Genomic DNA, 13,100 nt, shown 5'->3' on the forward strand with positions numbered 1-13,100 from the left:
GACCAATAGTGGTCAACCTAGACACTGTCAACCTTTGTGTGGTCGACCTTCTATACCACACCCCTACTGTTTACTAAAAATATTTTTTTTGCAGGAATGCAGGGCAGGTAGTTTCTGTTCCACAAGCACATACCTCCTCATCCTCTTCACTCTTCATTGGGTGTGTCCTGGGCCAGCTCCTCTTAGTCTCTCCATGCGTGTAATGTCATGACAGGTCACATGCACAGCACACTGAATGAGACACATGTAAGCGATGGAGTCTGAGCCGGCACCCGTAAGCTGTGATTACTGACAGCCTGCCAGGAGTATTCAGCCTGCCCAGCGCTTGGATATGAGCTTGTGGTCTGCCATGTTTGAGCCCTGTCGGCCCTAAGCAACTGCTTTTTGGTAGCATAGTGGTAAATACGATACTAGTCGGGCAGTATGACATACCAGGGCCGTAACTAGGTGTGTGCCGATGGTGCCTTGCCCAAAGTGCACATGCACTGAAGGAACACCATCGCCGGGCACCCAAACCCCCCCTGCCCCCTTGGCATGGTCGCAGCCACCGTCACTACTCACTACATCGCTGCCACCTGTGTTCCGACGCCCGCCGGAGCTGCTGCCTCTGAAGGACTGTGAGCTCCGCATTCCGCATTCCCCCCAGCACTGCCACAGTGCTACCTGTATTAGACCAGAGCCACCACCTCTGAAGGGACTCTGAGCGCTGGGCTCCAAGTCCTGCCGGTGCCTGTCTCCCAGTGCCGCCGCCTCTGCAGGGGACACGGGAGCGCTGCAGCCAGCTCCCGGGTCTCTGCCTCTTTCTGCAGCCAGCCTGCCGAATTAACACAGCAGATGGATGCCAGGTCACAGGTGAGTCTCTCTCTCTCTTTCCCTCTCCCTCTTTCCCTCTGTCCCCCTCTCTCCCTCCCATAAAAGGGGAACTGTCTGCCATAATGTGTAAAAAAAAAAAAAAAAAAGGGTACTGCCTGCCATAATGTGTAAATAGGGGGACTGCCTGCCATAATGTTTTTTTTTGTGTTTTTTTTAAATGGGGACTGCCTGCCATTATGTGTAAATAGAGGGACTGCCTGCCATAATGTATAAATAGGAGGACTGCCTGACATTGTTTTTTTTTTAAAATGGGGACTGCCTGCCATAATGTGTAAATAGGGGGACTGTCTGCCATAATGTTTGTTTGTTTTTTAAAATGGGGATTGCATGCCATAATGTGTAAATAGGGGACTGCCTGTTAGGTGCCACGGTCCGCGGCACCGCTCGGTCTGCTTCCGAGCAACGCTCACGGCCGCTGCACCTTCCTCCCTGCCCGCCCGGCACCTAGCAACGCCAGGACGCCGTGCGTACTGTAGCCGCCGGATCCCTGGCAACGCTAGGACGCCGGGCGTCCTCAGCCACTGGGTCCATAGCAACGGGGACGCCTTTGGCGGACCGCGTTCCCCGTTGCCAGATAGGATTGATTAGTTGCTCGTGCAGCAGGGCAGCTGCACGGCAACTAGTAATTAGGGTCTGGGGGCTGGTTTTGCTGGCCCTCCTGTCATTGGCCAGCAGGGTCTTTTTATGGGAGCCAGCACACTGCAGCCTCGCCGGTGATAGCTTCCTGTATGCTGTTCCTGCCTTGCAAACGTCTGTTCCTGGTCAGCTGTATCTGGTCGATCCTGCTCCCTGTTCTCCGGAGTTCTGGAGTTCTGAAGCCGGTCCTGGGAATCCTTCCTGTCCAAGTGAACCTGTTGCAGTCATCTGGGGGTTCTCGCTTGTTGGCGTTCTCTCCCGGTTTCGTGAGTAGCGGCTTCTGCTGCGTGTTGCGGCCTAGGCCGCTTAGTCCTTGTGTTAATTTTGTATTGGTGGTTTTTGCGGAGGTTTCTGCTTTTCACTGTCCTCCCCGGAACTCGGCGGTGCCGTGTGGGGGAGTGGACAGTGGTATCTTTTGTTGTTCTTTTCCTTTGGTGGTGTGCCACACATATATTTAGTTTTAGGGTAGTTAGTAGCCCCTAGCTTTCTGTTTGCTTTAGTTAGAGGTCCCCTTGTTATTTTCCTGTCTCGGTTCATGCCTTGTTTCACTCAAAGACCTGGGGGCATCGGAGTTGGGCAGACCTAATCTGCCCTTCAAACGCGGCTGCCGTGGGCCAAAGAAACCATAGTCACTCAGGCGTGAACTGACCACACGGGTAAAACAATAGAGGTAGGGTGCTAGGGGCTATTCTCGTACCACCCCTTATTTCAGCGTCACGTCCTGGTGCTCTGGACTCACTATGCAACATCTCTCTAGTTCTGAGCATCAGGACCGTAACACTGCCTTCCATAATAGTTTTTTTTGTAAATGGGGACTGCCTGCCATAATGTGTAAAATAGATGACAATTCTAAATTCCTTTGTCGTATAATCAACCCTTATGAAGCTAAGAACACTGTACGCTGCTTACTTAAGAAATACCGTAATGATACGCTATTTGCGTGACGATCGCTCAGCCGTAGGCGAGACGCTCAAGCGTCACGTTCGCTCACGGCCCAGTGATCACAGGACACGTTATTGGTTATGTCTAGGGGAAAGATTCGCTGTAACGTAGCGTACGCTAGAGACCACGAGGAGGTCACCAGCGATGCAGACGCTCACAACACTATACCTTTATGTTAAACCTTATACCGATGAAACACACAGAATACCTTAATGTGAGTACAGGGTGTAAATGCAACCTTGTGTAACCTGACTATCTACAAAGCTGTTTGAGCGTCACCGACGCTCAAGTGAACACTTAACACTATAGTAAATACACTGATACTGGTTTAGGGTTCCAAAGCCTATAATCTGTATTATATCTAGTATACTTGTAAAAGAGTAACACAGTACAAATGATACACTACAATATAACAAAGACTTCCTAACCAAACACCTAACTAAGGGATAAACTACAATGCTATCCTGGTCTAACACAATATAATACAATAATACTACGAAGTATTTAAGAGAAAAAGAGGAGAGGAGAGATAGAGAGAGAAAGAGAGATATTGGCTCACAGAAAGACAATGATTACGGAGAGAACTTACGCACAAAGGGTATGATCGCCAGCGCCTCGATATCCAGCTCCCGATTATCAGCAGATAACCGTTGATGAGAGAGTGAGAGCTGGATGTGGTCGGTCTGCCTATTTATGCCCCACACACAATGCAATCTCCTAGTCCCTACAATCCTACAGTTTATTGGACACAGGAATTCGGCCCTGTACTGTAACCAAAGGTCATAGGTTGATTCATACAGGTGGGCTGTGCTGATTTCCAACAGCTCAGGTGGGTGGGGAACTGGGTTTCCCGCCGTATACCTGAGTATGTGCAAATCATAGAAATGGACATAAACTTCTTATGTCCATAACTATTCGCACGAGCGATTAATACGCTCCAAACCAACACCGGAATATTGCTAATTAAATACTCTTCCGATGGGTATCAAACACTGCTGTATGACTCCTGTTAGACCCTTCGTGCAATACAAAGAGGGATTCCTCCGCTCAGGGACATTCTATCTAAACCAAACTTACAGAAACTATTGAGGGGAACATGATCTATGAAATACATTAATTGTGAATATTTGTAACGAATGAGTCGCACGCTACGATCACATAAACTCTACCGTAAATGCGCATACTGCGCGTGCGAGTGCACGCTATTGCGGGTATGCGCTTCCACGGGAGAGCGTACGCATGCGCAGCACGGACCAGTGTGCGGTGCAAATATGGCAGTGTGCATTAAGACATTTTTCTGACTTCGACAGTCCACCCTTTGGCAGTCAATAATAACTGCCACAAAACATTTAAGGAGAAAAATGTAAGTCAGGGGTTAATTGATTTCCATGGTTGGGTAGGGGAGGAGAGAGGAGAAGGTGTGAAGAGGGTATGACCTAGTGAGAAAGTAGAAGCATGTGTGTATGAGTCCATGTTTGGGGGGGTCATGTATCATCGTGCCGTACGTGTGGTAAATCAAGCTTCGAGGTATTGCGAAGTATACATTTGAATTCCTTCTTATCCCGTACTAAGGGTCTGTGGATGGGCTGTCAAACTCTACCGAGCTCATTTCGGCTGTGGTTGCAACAAAATGGGGATGCACATTTTAGTTGATGATACATGAATGGGGGAGGTATGTGGTTGCTGATATCTGTGCCTGTATTCCCTATCGACTATGTGTGTCATTACCTGAGGGTTGTAGAGATGAAGATAAAGAACACTTATGGAAAATGCAATGATATTCTATGTCAGGGAAATGTACATTCGTCGATTGAGGTCTTGATTGGTGTCATTTGCTTGGAGTCTTCTTCTTTGTGCTTTTGCTCATAAATCGTGAGTAAAGCAATCAACGTCCATGGATTTACAAAAAAATGTTGGGCTAGCGTGATTTTAAAGTTCCTAGGGAAACTGGGGTACCCATGGCATTGTCCATCAAAATCTTGTATATCAGGTCGTCTGCTCTTCCTCTTTCCATCTTTCCGTTGTCGGCCCCTTGGCTCATCAAATCCTTCGTCTACGTGGGTCTTTGTACCTCGGAGGAAAACATAGAAATGGGTGAAAGACGGACCGTATACTCATTACATCATTACGTCATGGTTTCTAGCATTGGGTCATAAATCAAATCCAGGTTAATTACAGTTTCCTCACTCCTCAAGCTCATCACTTTCGTACTTTGTTTACACTTCGTCAAAGCCTGCCCGCATCTAAATATCAATCCAATCGATATAACGACACCCAAGATACACAGTAGAAACTTTCCAACATCCATTATGACTCCTTGAGCCCACTCTCCCAAACCGGAGAACCAATTTCGCGGGTTCAACCATGACACCCAACCAGTCAGCTCATTACCTACAGCAACAAGGGTGAGATTGTGTTTTCGACGAAATTCCCATTTTAATTGCAGAATATCATCCATCTTTTGGTCTATGACCTCTACCGGATCCTCGGTACTATTTGTGATGTACGTGCAACACTTTATGCCGTACTGTGTTGCCAATGTAACACAATATCCGCCTGTTACTGCTGTAAGGTAATTAAGAACCATCCTATGCTGAACTAGTTCCGTTTTGTAAGCTTGGAGTTCTCTTCCGGTGTATCTAAACGTGTCATCATACATTTCAGTGATATTATCTAACAAATTGGCGAGTGCGGAAATGTATTTATAATTCATCACTCCTCGAGCGGTACGAGTGAAATCTAACGCTACCAGAACCTGAATCCCGGTGGATTCATGGATAAGATCAGAGGCCGGATGCTCTAACCTTTCTGACAGGTGTCTTTTAACTCGGTGTTCGTAGTGAGTGTGAGTATAAGGAGCTTGGGCACCACGGTGTATGTCTTTCATTTTGTCATGTGTTACAGTCATCACTTCAGGCAATACTTTTCCAATATAACACAATCCTTCAGAGTTTGGGGCAAGCCACTTGTACGCCTTTCTCCCGCATATGAAATATGCATCATCGGGGAGAACATAAGGGACGGAGAAGGACATGACCATGTTACAAACCTTCCAGGTGAAATCTCCTGACCCTAATTCTTCCATCTGTCTAATGCACGTATCAGTTTGTACGATATGTGCACAGTATCCTGGTGATACCTCTCCAACTTTAGTAATCCTATTTCCTAAGGTATATCGATACCGAAAAGATTTTCCTCTACTGGCTATGTGGCGTACGAGTTCTGTATCTGTAGGCATTCTATCTGCTCTGTGTGAAAAGGTCATGGTAAGGTTGCTCCATGACACTTCCCAATTTCCCGGTTTTCTAGGATTGGAGATGTTAAAACATATGAGGGACCTATCCACATGGTATTGGTGGAGCTTCAAACTAGGAGGGCTGGAGATGTTAAACCTCCGGTCCACCGGTCTCCCACCACTTAGCTCAAGTACCTCCCCTAACGTTAAAGGAAATGGTACTAGCCCTGATTTGCTGTGACCCTGAGGTACTTGAGAGCATACCCAACAATCTGTTTGGTTTAACACGTTACCCACTAGAGAGTGATAGTCACTCAATGGATGCCGGTCCATATGGATATTAAAACTGGATTGGCATTACTTTGTTACAGAGCCTACAGATACAACTTTCTTTTTTTTTTTTTTTTTTTTGAACTAACATTCCTTCACAGTTGTTTACAAATAACATGGTTGTTAGATCGTGCCCGGTACTCGCCTTTGCTTGGTGATTGGGTTGCTATTGGAAATTTACACCTCCGTCTCAGTCATCAGGACCTTTCTGGATCCTTTCTCGACCTCACTGGTACTCTCACCGAAACAGACTGCTCTGGTCAACATCATGGTCAACAGGAAAATCCATATCACAGTCTCTTGGGGCAAGTCCATCTTACAGGAGGAGAAAAGAAGAAATTTGTAAAGGGGGTATAAGAAAATCAGTTTGAGGGGGAGAGAACTCGTTACGATAATAAGTTCTCTCGTTTTGTTGTTCTTCTTGTTCTGCTGTCCTCTCAAAAGGTGCTGTCTCTCAGTCTTCCAAACGAACATTCTGGTGATGCAATATTCCTTCCTAACCGGCGATCTTTCTGTAAGGAGAAAAAAAAAAAAAATCTGGCATTACCATTGGTCCAACTGAGGGGTGACATACCATCTTTAAACCATGGAAACATGAGTGAGAAGAGAGAGAAAATAAAAAAAAAACAAAAGAGATAGAGAACAATTCATGTGTATATATACATTACATAACTCGACAATAACCACCAATGAGAAAAGAGAAACAAAACATTTTTAAACATTGTCAACATTAAGAAAACATTGTTAGCATTAGAAAAACATTGTCAGACTTATTAGGCTGTCGTATCTACGTGTCTACTGGTCTCCTTGAGCAGTCCCTCCCCACCAGCACCTGCATTACTCCACTGTCTGTATCTGGCCAGAAATACATTGTGGCGGAGGTCATGCTGGGGTTTGGTAGACTTCTGCAAGGACCAGGCGAATATGCAATGTTTGAATTCTTACCAATAATCATCAGAGATGGGGATAGAGAGTGAGAAAAGGGAAAAACATTTTTCACAAATACATTTACAACGTTTAACCTGGTCATTCCCGTGTCTTCAGTGAATGACCTCCCACTTCATTAACCGTTACCTCAGGCTTGCCTCCATTCCTAACAATCACCTTTCCTGCCTATGTGATTCTTGATTATAATTTGGTGTGTCATATTCATGCTCATTTTCATGTCTAGGGGGTCTAACTTTATGTGGGTTATTACAGTTACTGGCATAATGCCCTTCTCTTCTACAATGATAACAAACCCTGGGCTTCCTCCAAGTGTCAGTGAAATGGGGTCTTGGCTGATTTGATGCCTCCTCAAACGCTCGGATGCTCATCATCATCAATCGTTTCCCCTGTGCTTCCCTGGTTCCTTGGTTTTTATGATTATGGTGTTGTCTTTCTCGTGATCTACAATCTCTTGCAATGTGTCCCTTTCTATGACAATGGTAACAGACTACCATATCTGGATTTCTCGCAGGGGTGTGGGGCTTTTGTTGGGGTGGTCTTGTGGTTTGGGCCTGTATTTTTGCTGCCATTAACTTATCTCTTTGTGACCCTCTGTATCTGGTGATATTCTGATCCTGATTGATGACGGCCTCTCTTAGTGCAGTCACCGAGATATCTCTCCAGTTTGGGTTGGTGGTCTGTACCCTTGTTTTTAATTCATCTTTTAAACCATTCATTAATACCTTAACCGCTATTCTTCTATGTTGTGCATTTGTCTTGATGTCCGTGATCCCAGTGTTTCCAGCCATTATTTGCAGTGCTCGATTGAAATAATTAGAAACATTTTCCCTTTCGTTTTGTCTTATGGAGAAAATTTCATTCCACTTGACAGCAGCTGGGAAATATATTCCTAACTGTCGGTTAATCTGCCTAATACATTCCTGATTGTGTTCCTCCGTACTAGGTACCTCTGTGTTTAATTTACAATCAGCAATGAACTTTTCAGGGTCAACCCTGGAGGGCAAACATGCCCTCAGCACTGTCCGCCACTCTTTGTTGGTGGGTTCTGTGGCGTTTCCTAGTTCTTTTATAAACCTTTGACATTTGGCTAGATTTTTCCTAGGATCAGGAAATTCAGACACAATTGATCTCAATTCGGTCCGGGACAAGAGACAGCGCATTGCACTGTCCTTGACGGGAATGGTTCCCTGATCCTCAGTCTTCCCATTGGGGACTGTGATCACCCTGACAGGACTAAACTCAATTACATCACCTTGTTTTGGTCTTACAATATGGGGTACATTTGTTTGTGCGTGATATAAAACATTGTACGTACCTGTGGACACGACCTCACCTGACCCTCCGTTAGGGGGTTTGATTATTGCCTTTACCAATTTGGTCGTGTCCACCTGGATGTCTTGTAGGATGGCTTCTGGAAGAGGTGCCGACATCGTTCTGGGCTCACTTTCTTGTTGGTAATCCTGAGGGAAGTTTAACATGGGGTGCGACTTGCACAGGTTAACATTTGTAATTTTTACACTTTCATTTTCATAAACATTATTACATTTAACACTTTCATTCTTAATACAGTTACTAAGTGCATTTTTATTGTTCCACCCTTGTGCTTTTCTCTCCGCAATCAACTCCTCTCCCGATGCCATGTCTCTCCTCTCAAGATAAGAGTCAGAAAAGTCAATAGACTCTCTTTGTAATTCACTTTCCTGTTGCCATAACTGTAAATATTCATAATGTTTATTTTGTCTCTTCGTTAGTTCAACGAGACTTATCCTCCTCCTTAAATTTTGTAACACCTCTGGACTGAAGCTACCTATTCTTGGGAACTTGTCCCTGTCTTGTACAGTCATTCTCTCCCATTCATCACAAAAAACTTCTGTGTGACTACCGTATTTTTCACACATAATGTATCTTGCCGACCCAACTGGTCGGTCCTCCGAATCAACCTGAACCTGGGTTGATCGCCCCCTACCGGAACAAATGGCCCCCATAATCTGTAGGCGTTGCTTATTCCTCCTTGGATCTTTTATCTCAAGGTTTTCAGCGAACCCTTACAAACAAACCAAGATGTCCTTGGGCAGGCCGGCGGTGGTGGTTTATCAAGTACCCCACTTACTTCTCGCCCACGTTGGCCTGTGCCGCAATCACTGTAAACCAGAGCTGTGGTACCCAACCCAGGGCCCCTGTGAACCTTTAGTTTACTGGAACATATGAGGGTTACCCGCAGGACACTTACTCTTTCCAGTAAAGTTGGGGTTGTTAGATAGTTCCTGAGTGACCAGCGAACTTCCCTTCCAAAAATAAAAAATTACACAAATCACGTCAAAATGTACAGATAGCGTTTGTGACCACTTTACTCTAATGGTATTAGGTCAGATTACTAACTACTGCACACAATAACGTGCGGTCCAATCGTTCAGTATACGAGCACTACTTGTCATGTACTGAAAGATCAATGGAATCGATGTTTTCGGCTGCGATTCCTTCAACCAGAGCTTGTATGGCCTATATGGGTTCTGCACCAACACCCCAGGCGTTGTGCCACTGGACTTTTATAGCGGACCTTTTTACCTTATGACCTCCTGGTCTTGTTACCTTATGGTCCGCTATACTCTAATGCTCAAATATTATTTAACCAGGGATGCCTCCCTAGCCACCGTATATGTCACTTACACGTATGTCCCTTTACGAGTACCCGACTTTCCTTTTGGTTCCACCTTCAAAATTGTATAAACTTTTGTATACAAAACACACTCACTCAACACATGTACACTTTTGTTTCTATATCTATTTCTGCGCAGAAATTGTCTTCAGGCCAAGTGTGTTACCAATTAGGAGCAGGATCTGTTAAACTAAATTTCAGATTTTCCAAAAATAGATTTGCGTTATTTACCGCTTCGCGTTATTTATCGCTGTGCGTTAATTATCGCTTTGCGCTAAAATCCAACTTTATCACAACTTGAGCTACGTGGGCGTAACCAGACGCTACGTTGCGTAATGTACGCTGCGTGCGTCTGCCTTTTGGATTGCGTACGCTAGTCTTTGTTAGCGACACGTGTACGCAATGCAAAGGATCCACCGTAACACAATATATATTTTATCAATGTAGATGATCCCTGATCATCTACCGCAATCCACACTGCACACTGGCTGCCTCGTCTCTCGGACAAGCCGTGTGTTGTTCTATACTTTAACTATTACCTCTATTATTAAATAACAGCAAATCTCCTTTTAGCCCTTTCTATCAACTATAAAAATGTGGCAAACAGGAATAGTGATATACGAAAAATGAAATACACAAGTGAAAAGAAATGCAGGTATATATGCGTGCGTATGCAAGACAAAAGAAAAAAATAAACAGTTTTAAAAAGACACAAGCGTTTTGTTCTTACTTCCGGTTACCGGGTTCCTTCAGCACTCTTTTACCTAAGCGAAGCAGACGCTTATCCCGTCAGCAACTGCGAGACAACCTCCCACCCTTTTGCTGGGGGATAAAGTCTGCTGATCTACCTAGTGCAGATGTGAAAAGGACCGGGCGAGCCCGCAATTGACAATTCTAAATTCCTTTGTCGTATAATCAACCCTTATGAAGCTAAGAACACTGTACGCTGCTTACTTAAGAAATACCGTAATGATACGCTATTTGCGTGACGATCGCTCAGCCGTAGGCGAGACGCTCAAGCGTCACGTTCGCTCACGGCCCAGTGATCACAGGACACGTTATTGGTTATGTCTAGGGGAAAGATTCGCTGTAACGTAGCGTACGCTAGAGACCACGAGGAGGTCACCAGCGATGCAGACGCTCACAACACTATACCTTTATGTTAAACCTTATACCGATGAAACACACAGAATACCTTAATGTGAGTACAGGGTGTAAATGCAACCTTGTGTAACCTGACTATCTACAAAGCTGTTTGAGCGTCACCGACGCTCAAGTGAACACTTAACACTATAGTAAATACACTGATACTGGTTTAGGGTTCCAAAGCCTATAATCTGTATTATATCTAGTATACTTGTAAAAGAGTAACACAGTACAAATGATACACTACAATATAACAAAGACTTCCTAACCAAACACCTAACTAAGGGATAAACTACAATGCTATCCTGGTCTAACACAATATAATACAATAATACTACGAAGTATTTAAGAGAAAAAGAGGAGAGGAGAGATAGAGAGAGAAAGAGAGATATTGGCTCACAGAAAGACAATGATTACGGAGAGAACTTACGCACAAAGGGTATGATCGCCAGCGCCTCGATATCCAGCTCCCGATTATCAGCAGATAACCGTTGATGAGAGAGTGAGAGCTGGATGTGGTCGGTCTGCCTATTTATGCCCCACACACAATGCAATCTCCTAGTCCCTACAATCCTACAGTTTATTGGACACAGGAATTCGGCCCTGTACTGTAACCAAAGGTCATAGGTTGATTCATACAGGTGGGCTGTGCTGATTTCCAACAGCTCAGGTGGGTGGGGAACTGGGTTTCCCGCCGTATACCTGAGTATGTGCAAATCATAGAAATGGACATAAACTTCTTATGTCCATAACTATTCGCACGAGCGATTAATACGCTCCAAACCAACACCGGAATATTGCTAATTAAATACTCTTCCGATGGGTATCAAACACTGCTGTATGACTCCTGTTAGACCCTTCGTGCAATACAAAGAGGGATTCCTCCGCTCAGGGACATTCTATCTAAACCAAACTTACAGAAACTATTGAGGGGAACATGATCTATGAAATACATTAATTGTGAATATTTGTAACGAATGAGTCGCACGCTACGATCACATAAACTCTACCGTAAATGCGCATACTGCGCGTGCGAGTGCACGCTATTGCGGGTATGCGCTTCCACGGGAGAGCGTACGCATGCGCAGCACGGACCAGTGTGCGGTGCAAATATGGCAGTGTGCATTAAGACATTTTTCTGACTTCGACATAGATGACCCTGCCTACCTAATATGTAAAATAGGGGACTCTGTCTGCCTAATGTGAAAAAAGGGGACGCTGCCTATTTTAATGTGTAAAATAAAAAAACGGGACTCTGCCTGCTATAATGTGTAAAAGTGAGCTCTGCCTGCTGTACTGTGTAAAAGGGGGCTATGCCGGCCGTTATGCTTAAAAGGGAGCTATACCTGCCATAATGTGTAAAGGGAGCTCTGTGGCCATGCCTAGCCCCCGAGCTCTGTCCCTAATACACAAGATATAGACCTTTCAAACAGAGGTGCTTTAACAGAGGAGGGGCCTGTGTGCGGGATGCAGTCAATTTACCTACAATCAAATTCCTTATGGTCAAAATACCGACAACCATTGTCCGATGGTAAAAATACCAACATGGTCAAAATACTGACATTAAAAAATGTCAACACGGTCAAAATACCGACATTTAAAATGTTGACAGGTTAAAAAATCAACATGAGTTTTTCATGATTTTTTAATTGAAACTGACTTGTTCATACTTTACCATCCCAGTGGACATGGAGGGGGAATATAATAGTGTTCCCGAAGCATGGAGAGCAGAGTGAGCCATGCCAGGGGATGCGGTACACTTATACAGTGTCCATGTCGACCTATGTTGACATACACAACTTTAAATCTTGTGTTGACTTTTTGACCTGTTGACATATTACATGTTGGTATTTTGACCATGTTGACATTTTAAATGTTGGTAATATGACCTTGAGGTCATGACCTCTGAGGAATCCGCTGACTTCCAGAGGAGGCAGAGAAATGCGTCAGGAGCCCCTTTGCACATGCCGGCATTATCTCACCAACTGCGAGGAGGATAATATCCCTGAACAGCTGTCTCTCCAGGTGACCTAAAAATGGGGACCCGCAAGGAACGCAGAGACATCAGTACCCCTCCAGCGGATGTGAGCGGGCTTATGTCCGAGAACTGTATAACTGTAATTTAAGTCCTGGCCAGGACTAAGGACTGCTGCAAAAAGCGTGATGTTTAATCATAGCACATTTAGTGCATTGAAGCCTCTTAAATAAGAGATTATCTTGATTAGCCCCAGCTGGTTCATATTGTAGGAGTCCGTTTATCTGTGAATCTTGAGAGACTGCACAGTTAATTAAGAAAGAGAAAGCATGCTCCTTTTTAAATGTATGTTTGCTGTT

This window comes from Pseudophryne corroboree, chromosome 4 (assembly GCF_028390025.1).
Source record: "Pseudophryne corroboree isolate aPseCor3 chromosome 4, aPseCor3.hap2, whole genome shotgun sequence".
Taxonomy (NCBI): Eukaryota; Metazoa; Chordata; class Amphibia; order Anura; family Myobatrachidae; genus Pseudophryne; species Pseudophryne corroboree.